This window comes from Neophocaena asiaeorientalis, unplaced genomic scaffold (assembly GCF_003031525.2).
Source record: "Neophocaena asiaeorientalis asiaeorientalis breed wild unplaced genomic scaffold, Neophocaena_asiaeorientalis_V1.1 scaffold77, whole genome shotgun sequence".
Classification (NCBI taxonomy): domain Eukaryota; kingdom Metazoa; phylum Chordata; class Mammalia; order Artiodactyla; family Phocoenidae; genus Neophocaena; species Neophocaena asiaeorientalis.
In genome coordinates this window covers 4,549,080-4,564,859 of record NW_020174645.1, presented here as the reverse complement: position 1 = coordinate 4,564,859, position 15,780 = coordinate 4,549,080, and positions in this window count along the sequence as shown.

The following is a 15,780-nucleotide window of genomic DNA, read 5'->3' as shown; positions in this document are numbered from 1 at the left end:
CCAAATAGCCAAAGCAATCTTGAGAAAGAAGAACAATGTTGGAGGCATCACATTTTCTGATTTCAGATTATATTATAAAGCTATAGTAATCAAAACAGTACAGTAATGGCATAAAAACAGACCCACAGACCCTTGGAACAGAATAGAGAGCCCAGAAAAAAACCCACACAAATGTGGTCAACCAATCTTTGACAAGGGAGCCAAGAACACCCAATGGGGAAGGAATAGTCTCTTCAATAAATGATGTTGGGAAAACCAGTTATCCTCATGCAAAAGAATGAAATTGGACCCGTATCCTACACCATACACAAAAATCAACTCAAAAAGGATTAAAGACTTAAACATAAGACGTGAAACCATAAAAATTCTGAGACAAGGATTTGAGTACCAGGGGATAAGGATTTGGGAGGCGAGCCCAGGAAGCAGCCAGAGGGAAGTGTGGGCAGTGAGACGGGGGCCGGAAGGCTGCAGGAAAGGATGCATTTTCAGGCAGGTCACTGCTGGGCTACTGAGGTTCAGTACCCATCGGGGAGCCCTGGAAGCCAGGATGGAGCCTGCCTTAGAGCCACACCCCTAGGGGGCTGCCCTGGTCACACCGTCCCCTGGGGGAGGGGCACAAACTCCCCGGTACTTCCAGCCCAGGAGCGCCGAGGGCATGAGTATGTAGCATCCAGAGCATCTGCTCCCCTCTCGGTCCCCTTCTGTCCCTGGAGGTTGACAATAGGGAAGCACCAGGATGCCGAGTAGGTGGGAACCCTGCTTGGGCCTCGGAGTCCTCAGGTCCAATCCCCATCCCCCTTTGTCGCCATCTGATATCTTCAATACCCGGTTTCATGAGCTCCGCGAGGCCTGCAGGAGCCTCCCAGGCTCCAGACAGGGTGGGGTCTAGGCCTGGTGCCCACGCATCTCTGGGCCCTCCACCTCTACCCCAGCTGTTCATGCAGGGCGTGTGAGCCCAGCAGCTGAGTTTGTCTCTGAATCAGGTGTTTGACTCACTCTCAGCGATTGCGGCTGATAATTCCCAAGCTGACACACATCCACTTGGCTCCCAGGCCTTGTTTGGTTTGCATCCCTCGTTTATTATCTATGATAGGTTGGAGCTTAAGAGCATCAGGGCTGCCTGTGGAAACCCCTGGTCCCTCCTGCCCTGGGATCATCTGGGTCCCCAGGGCTCAGGCTTTACAACCTCTGCTGCTGGGTTACCACCTCCCATGTGGAGCCCCTGCTGGTCTGGAGACAACTGATGGACGGTTCACCAGCACGGTCCAGAGAGCGTGCTGCCAGACCAGGCGGGACTGGGTGAGTCACGCTGGACCTTGGTTGGTCATCCAGGTGTCAGGGCCGGCCTGTCCTGGATCATCCTGGGGCGCAGTGGGGGAAGTTCCCCAGCAGGGCCTGTCAAGGGTAATAACCCAGCAGGAGGGTTTATTTGCCTTCTCTGCACGAGATCCGAGATCCGGGAGGGCAGAGCCTACATCTCAGCAGACCTTGCTGCCCAGGGGCCTGTCCTCCTGGCGGGGGGGGGGGCTCCTGCCTCTTGGAAGATAATCAGCCTTGATGGTTTGGGATGTTACCTTCCCTAAATGCGGGGTTCTCATTGTCAGAGTTTAACAGCAAATGAAACCAGGGTTTCTCAGAAACAGTCACTGCAGGGGAGCAGATGACTTCAGGTGGAAAATTGAACGGACTTAAATGAGATTAAGTCACATCCTGAGAAAGTTATCCCCCCTCCAATGCTCTTTAATCCAGCTGATTCTTACAAGGAAAAAAACCTCAGCCTGGCGCTAATGAGTCTTGCCTCTCTAGAACTTCCTAATTTTTTTTTTTTTTTTAACAAGAAAGGTTAGGCTTCGGGCTGCAAGTCTTACACAGTCCATCCACCTGGTTAGAATTTAATAACCTTGTTTCATTCTCATCAAATTTACTTTTGCAGTTGTGTGTGCATGGCATGGTTTTCCATTTAGAGGATTGATATGAAAAGAAATTTAGATTAATTTATTTTACTTTATTTACTCTTACACTGAGTCCTTAATATACTTTGTAAATAGTAGTATGAATTGGGGTCTACAGACTGTGGCCCTGGGCCCAATCCAGTCTGCAGCCTGTTTTTTGTCAATAAAGTTTTATTGGCACTTAGCCACACCCACCATTGACACATTATATTGCTCTGGTTGCTTTAACAGTACAGCTGCAGAGTTGAGTAGTTTCAACGGAGACCATCCAGCCCACGATGCCTGAGATATGCACCATCTCGCCCTTTACGGAAAAGTTCACTGATCCCTGGTACACTGATAGAGCAAAAACTTTGGAAGTGATAAACAAAGGGCTAAAATTTGGAAATTATTGATGAAACTAAGTGTGAGTTTCAGGGCCTTGGGTAATCATAGAAAATTACCAAATGTCTGCTTGTCTGATTACTTATCACCCTGAGATACCGCTATGATGACCACATGAGCTGGAATTCCATGTGTTATGTATCCTTCCCTGGTTCTGGGCAGCTGGTATTGGGAACAGGGGTGTAAATGTTCAATTTCTCCTTCTCTTTTCCTGTCTGGTTAGACTTTAATTTTCTCTACTAACTTAAGGCTCTAGACCTATGCCTGGTTTCCCATTTAGTCCTCTGGTAGCTCTGAGCAATCCTCTTTTCCCAGTTAATTATTTAATTACAGTATCTGCCTCCCATTCAATAAGCAGTTATTGAGCTAAATTCTGAGTTGGAGATACAAAAATGAAAGACACGACCTATCCTTGTGGACAATTCACACCTTGTGGAACTCACCACCACCACAGTCTTTACCACCATCACTGCCACCATCACCACCATCACCTCCACTATCGCTATCGCATAAATGAGCCAACCTGAAATTGCCTCAATGCTTGAAATACCCCAAGGGCACCACAAACAGTGTTAGAGGTAAAGCTTCTCAAGAACATTAGGGAACCCCTATCTTGCCAAAGCACCAGCCCCCTTCTGCAATGTCCACTAGGCTGGAAACAGACAGGTCAGGGCTGTCTCCTGTCAGGAAGATAAATCTTCTTACGGCTTTGCTCAGCTTCTCCAGGAAAAGTATCTGTGGCTGAGCAAGTTGTATTTTATATATATAGTTTTATAAATTTATTTATTTATTTATGGCTGCACTGGGTCTTCATTGCCGCACGCTGGCTTTCTCTAGTTGCAGTGAACGGGGGCTACTCTTCGTTGCGGTGCGTGGACTCTAGGCGCACGGGCTTCAGTAGCTGTGGCACGTGGGCTCAGTAGTTGTGGCTCGCAGGCTCTGGAGTGCAGCCTCGGTAGTTGCTGCACACGGCTTAGTTCCTCCGCGGCATGTGGGATCTTCCCGGACCAGAGCTCGAACCCGTGTCCCCTGCATTGGCAGGTGGATTCTTAGCCACTGCGCCACCAGGGAAGCCCCTGTATTTTATATTTGAGTGGCCCACAATACATTTTCTAAAACTCCTTTTTCCTTTTATGTATTTGCTTACTCTAATTTAGGCACTTAGAAAAGACCCAGAATTCAGTGAGTGAGTCCCCATCAGGCACCAAGAATAGAAGCATGACCAAGGCTCAGAGGGCTCTCATCCAGATGCCAAGACAAACACACTCGTAGCCATTGCCTGGGAAGCGGTGGCTTGTTGTTCAAGTGCCAAAGGAGGGGGGGATAGGAAAGACAATCAAGAGATCAACATAGAGAACGATTTCCTCCCCAACTTCTCTGCCAGAAATGCCCGTGGCATTGCCAAGTGCCCCTCCAGTGGGCAGAAGACCTACAGACTACATCAGGGCCCTTTTACACCACAGGTCAAACCGGGATCTAGGAAAACAACGGCAAGGCCTGCCCCAGGCAAGTCTCTTAAGCCGTTGGCTTAAGCCAACCGTTTTGGCAAAACCTTGTCTGTGTGAAAGGTACAAAGCCAGGAAAGAAGGATGATGAGAAAACCAAGTCTGAGTGCCTGCTCGGGGATGCAACGTCATAATCTAAAGTTATTCAAACTTAAAAGTTTATTTTTTAAAAGTATATAACAAGTCTTGGACTTGAAACCAACCAGAAGACCCGTTATTTTATGTCCGCAACATACGGCTTAGTACTTTCTACAGGACTCATTCTCTTGCCCTTGACTCATCAACATGGTAGCTACTGGCCACAGGTGGCTATTGAGTACTTGATCCACACTGTAAAGTACATCATGTTTCGAGGGCTTAGGATGAAAAAATAATGTAAAGTGTCTAATTAATAATCTGTCTACACTGATTACATGTTGTAAGGATAATAGCTTAGATGTATTGGGTTAAATAAAATATATTACAACGAATTTCCCCTGTTCCTTTTTATCCTTGTTAACGTGGCTACTAGAAAATTTTAAATACTCACGTGGTTCGCATTTGCGCCTTGCGTTTTTGGTTCTTATCCTGTTTCTATTGGAGCTGCTCCAGAGGGTCCTTCCTCCATCCTTGGTGGGGGAGATGTTTCCCTTCTGATGGAGGCACATGAGATCCCATTCTGAATCCACCCAGTGTGACCACAGACAGATCCCTTAACCTGTGCGAGCCTCGCTTTCGTCATCTGGAAAATGGGTATTATAATAGTGTCCACATCAGGGAGCTGTTATGAGGATTAAAAGAGGTGTTACGTGTAAAGTGCTTAGTGCCTTGCCTGCCATACTGCAAGTCTTCAATAAATAAATAAAATGTTGTTTTTCATCTTGAACCCCCTTCCTTTCACCTGCTCTTAAGTCTGACTCCTTTTACTTTCCTTCGGAGGTTGGTTTTCTCTCTGATCCCTCCTTGGTAGCACCTGGTCCTCTTTCCCTGTGAACGCTTCCATCTTCCAAGATGCTTGGTCTCCCCCAGTTCTCAAGGGAAAAAATACCTTTATCTGGACTTGTTTTACTACTTACTGTCCAATTTCTCTCCTTTCTTTTGCAACTCACATGAGTGCCTACATTCTGTTCCCCTACTTTTTTTTTTTCAAGACTTCATTTTTTTTTAGAGCAGTTTAGGTTGCCAGCAAAATTGAGGGGAAGGTACAGAGATTTCCCATGTGCCCCCTGCCCCCCACAGGCACAGCCGTACCGTGATCAACATCCCCACCCGGTGGTACAGTTGTTACAACTGATGAACCTACATGGACACACCATTATCACCCAAAATGCATGGTTTACAATAACGGTTCACTCTTGGTGGTGTCCATTCTGAGTTTGGACAAATGTATAATGACATGTGTCCACCACTATGGTCTCATACAGAGTATTTTCACTGCCCTAAACATCCTCTGTGCTCTACCTATACATCACTCCCTACCCTCTAACCCCTGGCAATCACTGATCTTGTTACTGTCCCCATAGTTTTTCCTTTTCCAGAATGTCATAGATGGAACCTTCCAGGGTGGAGCCTTTTCAAATTGGCTTCTTTTACTTCGTAATATGCATCTAAGTTTCCTCCGCATCTTTTCATGGCCTGATAGCTTGGAAGCACTGAATAATATTCCGTTGTCTGGACGTACCAGGGTTTATTTATCCATTCACCTACTGAAGGACATCTTGGTGGCTTCTAAGTTTGAAGGAATAAAGCTGCTATAAACATCCATGTGCAGGTTTTCATGTGGGCCTAAGTTTTCAACTCCTTTGGGTAAATATTATGGAGTGCGACTTCTGGATGGTGGGTTCGCTCCTCCACTTTTGATCCATCTACCCCCTTTCAGGATCCCTGGCAAACCCAGCTTCCGCTCACCCCCTCAGGCCAAAACCATCTTAAAACGTAGCCAGTGACTTTTATCTCACATGCCTCTTGCCCAGTCCCATCGTTCTCAACCCTTTAGAATAAAAAACAAAACAAAAAACAAACTTAGGGATGCTCTTTTTTTTACACGTACTTTTTATTACGGCAATCCAGCTTTCTCCCAAAGGGTGTCTGAGAGGTTGCAACTTCCTGGAGATGGGTGGTGGAGGCTGCCTCTATCTTCATCTCTAACCTCCTTGCATGTGGGGCATGAGGACATTCCTGTTTGCAGATGGCTGTTTTTATTCTGGATGGAGCCCTTCCCAGTGGCCTGGAGGCAAGAGGTGCCCTGTGTGGGGGCAGAACACCATCCTGGGGCCCCTCCAGCCCACGGTCCCTGGAGAGCAAAATTAGCATCTCCAGTCCAATCATCTTTTTCTGCCACATGTGCTAAGCAATAAACAGCTCTCTGGGACCAAAATAAAAAGGTCTTTATGGAGAGAACAAACACGAGTAAATGCCAGAATGCAATTTAAATGAATAAATAAACCCCATTCCGAAAGCTGCAAGGCCACAGGATTAGAGCAAGCCAAGCCAAGCAAGTTGGTTTCTCATGAGTTGGCTTCTTAATGTGAGGGAGAAAGAGCCGTCCAGGCCCTGTCAGCAAATCCCAACATCTCCAAATCTGAGGGTCCCAGCCCCCTAAGAAATGAAAGCACACAGCACCAGTTTTCTCAACCAACAACTAGCCTCTCAAATTTTGCATTTAGAAATAAAGGCAAGTTGAATCTCAGAGCCTCGGGGAAGTGGAGGCTGCAGCGGGGATGGGGGCCTGGAAGGTGATGCTGGCCCCACCTTGGATATCCCCTGCCTGTACGGGGAGGGGGCCCTTTCTTGGTCTCCATTCACTCCATCAACATTTATTAAGCATTTTGGGTGCTGAGCAGTAGACAGGGAAACTCACAAGGATTAAACACCATCCTTGCCTTGCAGGAGCTCTCCGTCTGGAGAGAGAAGCAGAATCACCATCAGCTTCTAAGACGATCTCCCGAATGAGTGAGTGAGGTGGAGGTGGGGCGCGCTGGGAGAGAGGGTGAAGGGGCAGTGAAGACCACCCGAGTTCTGGGGGCCAGGTCAGAGCGCGGCCGGACTTGTGCTGTGAGAGAAGAGAGGCTGAGAGACACTTCTTGGGTGGGGAGGTGTTGGGGATATTGTGACATAAACCAAAGAGGCAGGATATGGGTCTGGAGGGAATTTGATGCCATTTTAAGAAGCTGGCTCAGCATCCAGCAAGTGATAAGAGAGTCCCTGAAGGATGTGCTGTCCATCCTGGCATCTTCTATGAGTCACTCTGTGTGGCGGAGGGTGAATTTGAGGGCTTGGTGACAGAGACTGCCAGCTGCCCCTATATCCCTGTGCTCCTTTCCTTCCTGGGTGCCCCCCCCACAACAAGACTACATTTCCCAGAACCCTTTGCCCCATCAGTGGGGTCATGTGACTAGTTCTGGGCAAGAATGATGCCAGCACTTCCAGGCCTGGCCCCTAAAACGTCCCTAGAGAAGCTCCAAGCACTTTCCAGTCTCCCGGCTGAACACAGAAGATCCAACGGAGGACGCTGGATGGAGCCACAATACTGAAGGCATCTGGGCCCCTAGATCACGAGAGCAAAGACCAACCTATGTCAGCATGAGTGAGCAACACATTTTCATTGCTGTCAAACCACTTAGATTTTGAGATTGTTGTTGGAGCCGTGAGCTAATCTCATATGTCATCTGATTCAACATCTGTGATTGAGACATAATAGGAGCCTAAGTCAGCGGGTGGAGACAGGGATGAGAAGCAGGCACAGATTAGGCAATAAAATGATCACCACCTGGTAATGAACGAGACATGGGACGTGACAGAGACGGGGCCGCATCTAGCGTGGGGCTGGCGGACTGAGAACCCAGGAGAAAGAAAAGTCTTGCCAAGGAAGGTGATGCATGGAAATTCACACTTGGTGAATCTGCGGGAACCCCGTGAGGGCGCCTTGGAGACCAAAGTGAGGAGTTTGTGCCAGATGTAGACAGATGGCAACTGGGGCCGAGAGAGGAGTTAGACAAGCATGAACGATGCTTCAGAATGATTCCAGCCATCACAAGGGGTATTAGCAGACGCCAGTTATTTTCCTCCACCTGGTCCAAAAAAAAAAAAAAATTACAAGGAATACTGTGAACAAAAAAGAAAATTCACATAGGGTCCCTAATCTCTAAAAGTTTAGATTCTAAAGAGTTGGAGTCGGTCTTTGGCAAAAACCCCACTTTGTTTCACCAACTGGAAAAACACGAGTTAAAAATGAATGTTCTCGGCTGAAGCAAAATTTTGAAGAGAGAAAAAGTCTAGAGCTCTTCCCCCAGCTCTTCAAACGCTCGCCCGGGGCACCTTTCCTAACCTGAGGGTGGGTAACAGATCCTCGACCAGCCGAGATCTGGGAAGTTGCTGGTGTGGTCGGCGTCTGGTCTGCCCTGCTCTAGTGCAGAAACAAAGTGGTATTTTTTTGAGGGCGCTGGGGCATCTTTGCCACTCCAGGCCATCAATTACACCTCTGGTTTGAACCTACAGTCTGGCTTTTTGGGGGGCGGTGGGAGCTGTGGCTGCCAGCACGAGGAGAAGCCCAGAATAATAGTATCTGTGTCTTTGCCCCAGACATCCCACCCACCCACACTGGGCCCTTGTGCTAGAGAACTGGAGCAAAACCGAGAGGCAAGGTCCCGGGCCTCGGGGGCCGCTCTGGACTCCCTGAAATCCTCACACTATTTTTCAAACACTGGGGGATTGGTTAAAATCCAAAGTCAGTTTTTCCAGATTATGCTTTTTCCCCCTCACTTTAACCTTATTCGTAACTCCACGGGCTTTTTAACCTTGTGTGGGTACGGGTGTGTGAGTGTGTGCATATATGCATGTGTGTGCATGCATGGGTAGGCCTGTCTGCACACACATATTACAGGGGAATCGGACAGAGAATAGGAACTTGGGAACTTAGCACCATAGAGAATTGTAAGTAATGAATTCATCTCAGTTTCCATGGCCCTCTGGCACTCAACAAGGATAAGTTGGAAAAACTGGTTGAAGTCGACACTATATCATTCTATAGTAAAGAGAAGTTGTGATGGGTTAACTGTGTCCCGCTCCCCAGATTCGTAGGTTGAAGTCCTAACCCCCAGCACCTCAGAATAGGACCTGATTTGGAAGTACGGTCTTTACAGATGCAATTAGTCAAGGTGAAGTTATACTGGAGTAGGGCGGTGCTAATCCAATATGACTGGCGTCCTTATAAACAGGGGAATTTGGACACAGACATGCAAACAGGGAGATGGCCCTGTGAAGGCTGAAGTTAGTTGCCACAAGCCCAGGAACTACCAGAAGCCAGGACAGGAGCCTGGTACCTCCAGTGGGAGCAGGGCCCTGCCAACACCTTGATCCCGGACCTCTAGCCTGCAGAACCGTGAGACGATAAATTTCTGTTATTTAAACCACCTAGTGTGTCATTGTGGCAGCGCTAGGAAACTAATACAGGAGTTATGACGTTGATGTTCAAAGGTGAATCTTTAAAAAGGCATTTCTTGGGACTTCCCTAGTCGCTCAATGATTAAGAATCCGCCTGCCAATGTAGGTGACACGGGTTCGAGCCCTGGTCGGGGAAGATCCCACATGCTGCGGAGCAACTAAGCCCGTTGCGCCACAACTACTGAGCCTGTGCTCTAGAGCTGTGAGCCACAACTACTGAGCCCGCATGCCACAACTACTGAAGCCCATGCACCTAGAGCCCGTGCTCTGCAACAAGAGAAGCTCCCACAATGAGAAGCCTGCACACCGCAACAAAGTAGCCCCTGCTCGCCACAACTAGAGAAAGACTGCATGCAGCAACGAAGACCCAATGCAGCCAAAAATAAATAAATTAATAAATTAATTTTTTTTTAAAAAAGGCATTTCTTGGGATGCATTTTATGTTCTTTTTCTAACGGACTTACTTTCCTTTTTTGTTTGTTTGTTTGTTGGGTAAATGTAGACAAACAATGGATCTGCATTTCCTCACAACGCACTACAACTTTCCAGGGAAGAAGGAACTTTCTTTTATTTTTAATTTTTTTATTGAAGTATAGTTGATTTACGATATTGTGTTAATTTCAGGTATACAGCAAAGTGACTCAGTTATACAGATATATTTTTTCAGATTATTCTCCATTATAGGTTATTGAATATAGGTCCCTGTGCTATACAGTTAATCCTTGTTTTTATATATAGCAGTGTGTATCTGTTAATCCCAAACTCCTAATTTATGCCTCCTCCCTCCCTTTCCTGTTTGGTAACCATAAGTTTGTTTTCTATGTCTGTGAGTCTGTTTCTGTTTCGTAAATAGATTCATTTGTATTATTTTTTAGATTCCACGTATAAGTGCTATCATATGATATTTGTCTTTGTCTGACTTAGTATGATGAACTCTAGATCCATCCATGTTGCTACAAATGGCAATATTTCATTTTTTATGGCTGAGTAGTATTCCCTTGTATATATATAGCACATCTTCTTTATCCATTCATCTGTCAATGGACACTTAGGTTGCTTCTCAATCCTGTTATCTTTCATTTGATTTTTGAAAAAATTAAAACTAGAGATGATCAAGAAGATTTCAAGATGAATATAACAAAAGCCACATGCCTGCCACTGGCTTAAGAAAGAAAACATCACCAAACAAACAACTGAAATCCTGGTGTCTCACCAGAGTTAACAATTATCCTGAAATTGGTGTTAGTTAATCCTATGCATTTTTTTAAACATTTCTACATATGGATGAACATCTCCTTAAACACTATACATTGTATGTGTTTAAGCATATATATATACATATACAATATGTACATATATATGCTCATATATATATAGCACTGTATCTGTTCTTCCATGACTTGTGTCTTTGACTCAGTATTGTCTTTGTAAGTTCATCCACGTTGATACATGTTACGTTAGTTCATTCATTTTCACTAAGTACGATAGCCCCTTGTTTGAATGTAGTATCAGGTATTTATCGATCCTCCTGTTGGTGGATACTTAAGCTGTTCCCTGGTTTGGTTCACAGTGCTTTGGTTTGTTTTCCTATCACGAACAAAGCTGCTAGGAGTACTCTTATCCGCATCTCCTAGTTTCTCTCGGGCAGTTATTTTTTCAAAATGAGGGTGGTGCCCATTAAAGAGGATTGAAATCAAGTTAGTGAGCCCAAGTCCGCTGTGCCATGAAGAAAGGGGACGAGGAAACAAAGGATTAGAGTACATCACACAGAGTAAGACTAAGCATGGATTCATGAAACTTTTACATCAGAAATGTGTGTGTATGTGAGTGTGTGTGTGTGTGTGTGTGTGTGTGTGTGTGTGTGCCGCCTGGTTTGAGATATAGAGGTTCCTAAATGTGAGTCATGATGACAAGTTTAAGAAAAACTGCCGTCTTAGTTCAGGCTTCTATAACCAAATCGACTGATTCTACAGCTGGTGACACTGAGTCTTCTTAGTAACATACCTGAAGTCTTAAAGCTAATAGACGACAGAGAAGAGATTGTGAAGCTGAAGGGTTTGTCCTCAGAACCACATTTTGACCATCAAGACATAGTGCTTCATAGGGTTGCTTCCTACTTTATAGGGTTGAGGTGTTTGGGTTTTTTTAACATGATCAAGGAAAACACTGAGGCAAATGTGGGTTAAATATGTAGTTTGGACAGGGATAAAGAAAGTGTTCATGAACAGATGAATGGATAAAGAAGATATGGTGTGTATATACATACACACACAGTGGAATACTACTCAGCCCTAAAAAAGAATGAAATCACGCCATTTGCAGCAACACGGGTAGATCTAGAGATGATCGTACTAAGTGAAGTGAGTCAGACAGAGAAAGACAAATACCATATGATAGCACTTATATGTGGAATCTAAAACCTGACACAAGTGAATTTATTTATGAAACAGGAACAGACCCACAGGCATAGAAAACAAATTTACGGTTACCAAAGGGGAAAGCGGGGTGGGAGAGGGATAAATTAGGAGTTTGGAATTAGCAGATGCAAACGACTGTATATAGAAGAGATAAAATACAGGGACTTGCTGTATAGCACAGGGAACTATATTCAGGATCTTGTAACAGCCTATAGGGAAAAGAAAAAAAAGAAAAGATAACAGGATTGAGAACCTGATGTTCATTTCTTTTCCGGCTGCCGAGTTGCCATTTTGCCTGCAGTTTGAGTAGTTTCTGCTGCATTCCAACCCTTATTAACTAAGAATTTGCTCCAACCCTTTATAAAATCTTAAGTTACAAACACTGCGTGGAAGACCCAGCGAGCGCGGCAGCTCCACCGTGTTCAGTTCACTGTCTGTGTTAAAATACAGTAATTTATAAGGGAAAATCTGCAGCACGCCCCTTGGCGCTGGGCCCATAACTAAGAAAGACTGCTCAGAAACATGCAGTCTTTAGTGCTTTTAATGGCCTAAGGAATGAAGAAAAGGAGAGGGGGCTGGGGGAGGGACCTCAACTTAAATTTACTATGACTCTGACCCCACCCCTTTTCCCTCCAAGAAATTCTTTCCAGTTCTCTTGTAAAAGGCTTCATGGTGAACCAATGGATAGAGATCCCCGAGCAGGCTGGCCTTTATAAACAACACAACTAGGTACTGTGGAGTAAGTTACTGACCGAGCAGCTAAAGCACCTGAGAAAGGGACCAGGGAGGAAAGTGTGGCTATAACTGGGTCTCCTTGGAGAGCAAATTAAGGCAGGAGGCATCACGTGGTGCACTGACCCAGCTTGGGGGGATTCTGGAATGTTTCCAAGAACAGAAATAAGGCCCCACAAGTGTGGAAAACTAGGGGGTTAGAGAGTGGATGTAGGCAGGAACGATCTCACTTTTAACCGGCCCCGTCTCTGCTCCCATCTTTCACTGGCTTCTTCGTGGTCAGCCAGAGCGACCCACAGGAATGCCACCATTTCCCTAGGACATTGATTGGTCTCTAGCGCACATCTCTGAATGCTGGCCCTCCATCCTGCTTCTGTTGCCCAGTTTGGTAGACAGCAAAGTCAACCCTCATCTTACTGAAAATCTGCCTCTGTGGTCCTATCTTCCCAGGTGGGTGACGTGAGGAACCTCGACTCTCGGAGGCCCCGTCCTCGCAGGCACAGACCCTGAGACCCTGGGTTCTCGCCCCCGGTGACCTATCTCAGGCAAAATATTGATCATGCTGGAACTGTCACATCAGCTCTGGGACAAAAGCTTTGCCTCCATAACGGGTTGAACTGGTGCCACGACCTCCATCGAGGTAAGAGGCAGGAGAGGTTGGGGTCCCTAGACAGGAAGGTGAGGTGGACACGCAGAGCATGGAAATGGCTAAGAAAGGAGATTTGAGACAGAATGCCCCGCCCTGGCAGGATGACCTTGGCCAAGTATAACCTTGGGCATTTACGGTACGCCATGCCTCCATTCCCCTCCTCTGTATGTTGGGACAATAATAGTACCCATCTCAGGGGCCGAAGAGGATTAAGTGAGATCTCGGACTTGAAGCCCTGAGCAGAGCACCGGGCTGTAAACAGGTGCTCAGTAAACACCAGCTTCATTATCGTTGGAAGAGAACAGAGGGGCCCCAGTGACTGGGGAGAGGCTGGGCAGCACCAGGGCCAGCAGGGAGTGTGCCCCTCACACTTGAGTCTGCGTTTTTCTCTGCATCCTCTTTCCCCTTCGACACAGACCAGTGTCTGACACACACTCAAGCTGCATCGCTTTGGGCTCATTCCAGAGCTTACCTCCCAGGAGAATCCAGCTCCCTGAGCACCGGCATAAAATAAAAAGGTCTAGGTCTTTCTTTCTGCACATCCTTCATCTCGAGAGCGGACGCGCTAATGTTTCCTCCGCTGAGCAGCCCAGGTTGCCCTCTAACCCTCTGTATTTGTTCCTGATGGGCTGTGTTTGGGTGGACGTGAGACTCAAAGAATCCAGCTATCAAATTGCTGAAGTACTGAGTGGGGCTGGGAGGCAGGGGAAGGAGGTAGGTGGGGCAGAAGTCAAAGGTGCCACCATTTCTCAGCCACTAGAGCGATTAATGTTAAAAAGATGTGAGCAGCTGGAACGCCTGTTCTCAGCTGGTCGGGATGCAGTCCCGCTGGTAGGCGTTCACCCAAGAGAAATGGAAACATATCCACACAAAGGCTTACACCTTTACGCCTAATAGTGCCACACTGGAAACAACCCAAATGTCCACAAGTCGGGACCCACTTAAACTAAAAAAGTATTCATTGATTATCTGAAATCCAAATTGAACCGGGCGTCCTGTATTACCTGGCAACCTTCCTTCAGAGGCACCCACGGGACCGTTGCCAGGAGGTGGTATTGGGGGTGAGGGGAGGACCCACAGCAACACATTAAACATGATGTAGAGTTAATATCTGTTGGGCATTTAGTCTGTACAGTTTGTTCTCTTGGTTAAGAACAGGGGCTGCTTAGCTTGGAATCCCAGCTCTGCAGCTTTCAAGCTGTGTGACCTTTCGGTGACTCTATCTCCCCATCTGTGAAATGGGTGTAACCTTAGCCTCATAGGATTGTTTTGAGGTTTAAATGAATTGATACAGGTCGAGCACTTGGAATCATGCTTTACACGTAAAAAGTGCTCAAAAAGTTCAGCTACTATTATGGTTGTTGTCAGTTTCTTGTTAGCCGAAGAAAACCAGTATCAGTAAAAGTTGCTTGAAGTCATCTCCTTAAGCCAGGAACCAAATTTAATAGAGAAGAGCAGAGGAGGGGCATTTTTGCCTGGGACTTTATGTTGAAAAATGAAACAAGGTGATAAACGTTTATCAGATGATAATTGTACTAACGCACTAAGACTTAAAAATAACAAAGGATAGGGCTTCCCTGGAGGCGCAGTGGTTGAGAGTCCACCTGCCGATGCAGGGGACACGGGTTCGTGCCCCGGTCCGGGAAGATCCCACATGCCGCGGAGCGGCTGGGCCCGTGAGCCATAGCCGCTGAGCCTGCGCGTCCGGAGCCTGTGCTCCGCAACGGGAGAGGCCACAACAGTGAGAGGCCCTCGTACTGCAAAAAAACAAAAAAAACAAAGGATAACTCTACAGGGGTTTGGGAGCGGGTGTGATTTTTCTGGCAAAATCACGTAGGGGCAGAAAAAAATGTCCTTCCCTTCAGCAGCCTCCTAGCTGGTCCCGCTCCCCTGCCAGCTACCTCTCCTCTCCTTGAAGTGTGCATCGCCACTGCAGCCCCAGTGCTTTGTAAAACACAAATCACTTGTGTCCTCGTCCTCAGAGACCTTTGGAGCCACTGGCCTACAGGAAAAAAATCCAACCTCTAGCATAACTCACAGGACCACAGTCTTGACGAGAAGAGATAAAAAGCAAGACAACAAACCAAAATGACAAAAAGTGATCTGGGTAAGAGAAGGGGATGTTTTAAGAAAAGGGAAACTACGATGACTATTTAAAACAGTGTTTTGGCGGGACTTCCCTGGCAGTCCGGTCGTTAGGACTCAGTGCTTTCACTGCTGTGGCCTGGGTTCAATCCCTGGTTGGGGAACTAAGATCCCGAGAGCGGAGAGGGGGCCAAAAATAGAAAAAAATTTAAATAAAAACCAGTGTTTTGGAGAAATCAAAGGAGAGACAGCATCTGAGACAGAGAATGAACAAGGGTTTGCCCAGCTTGCAGAAGGAAAAGATAAACAGATAAGAGGATGTCAGTAGAGATGGATGACAGGATCTAAGTAACTGGCAAAAGTACGGCCGCCAACAAAATCACATATGTTGGTCAAAAATGGTCATTGAAAGAAAATCTCATTATGTTTGAAAATAGAAATAATATTCTAAAATCACAGTTTACATACAGACAAAAGCTGGGAACTGACAGCAGAAAGTGGAAACTAGTTTAATGTTCTTCGTCTCGTTTTACAGAGACCGTTTCATTCCTGATCTTGATAATTACAGAGAGACTTGAATCCTCTTTATTTAAAGGCTGACATTAGTGTAACCAAAACCGTTTGACATCTTTCAC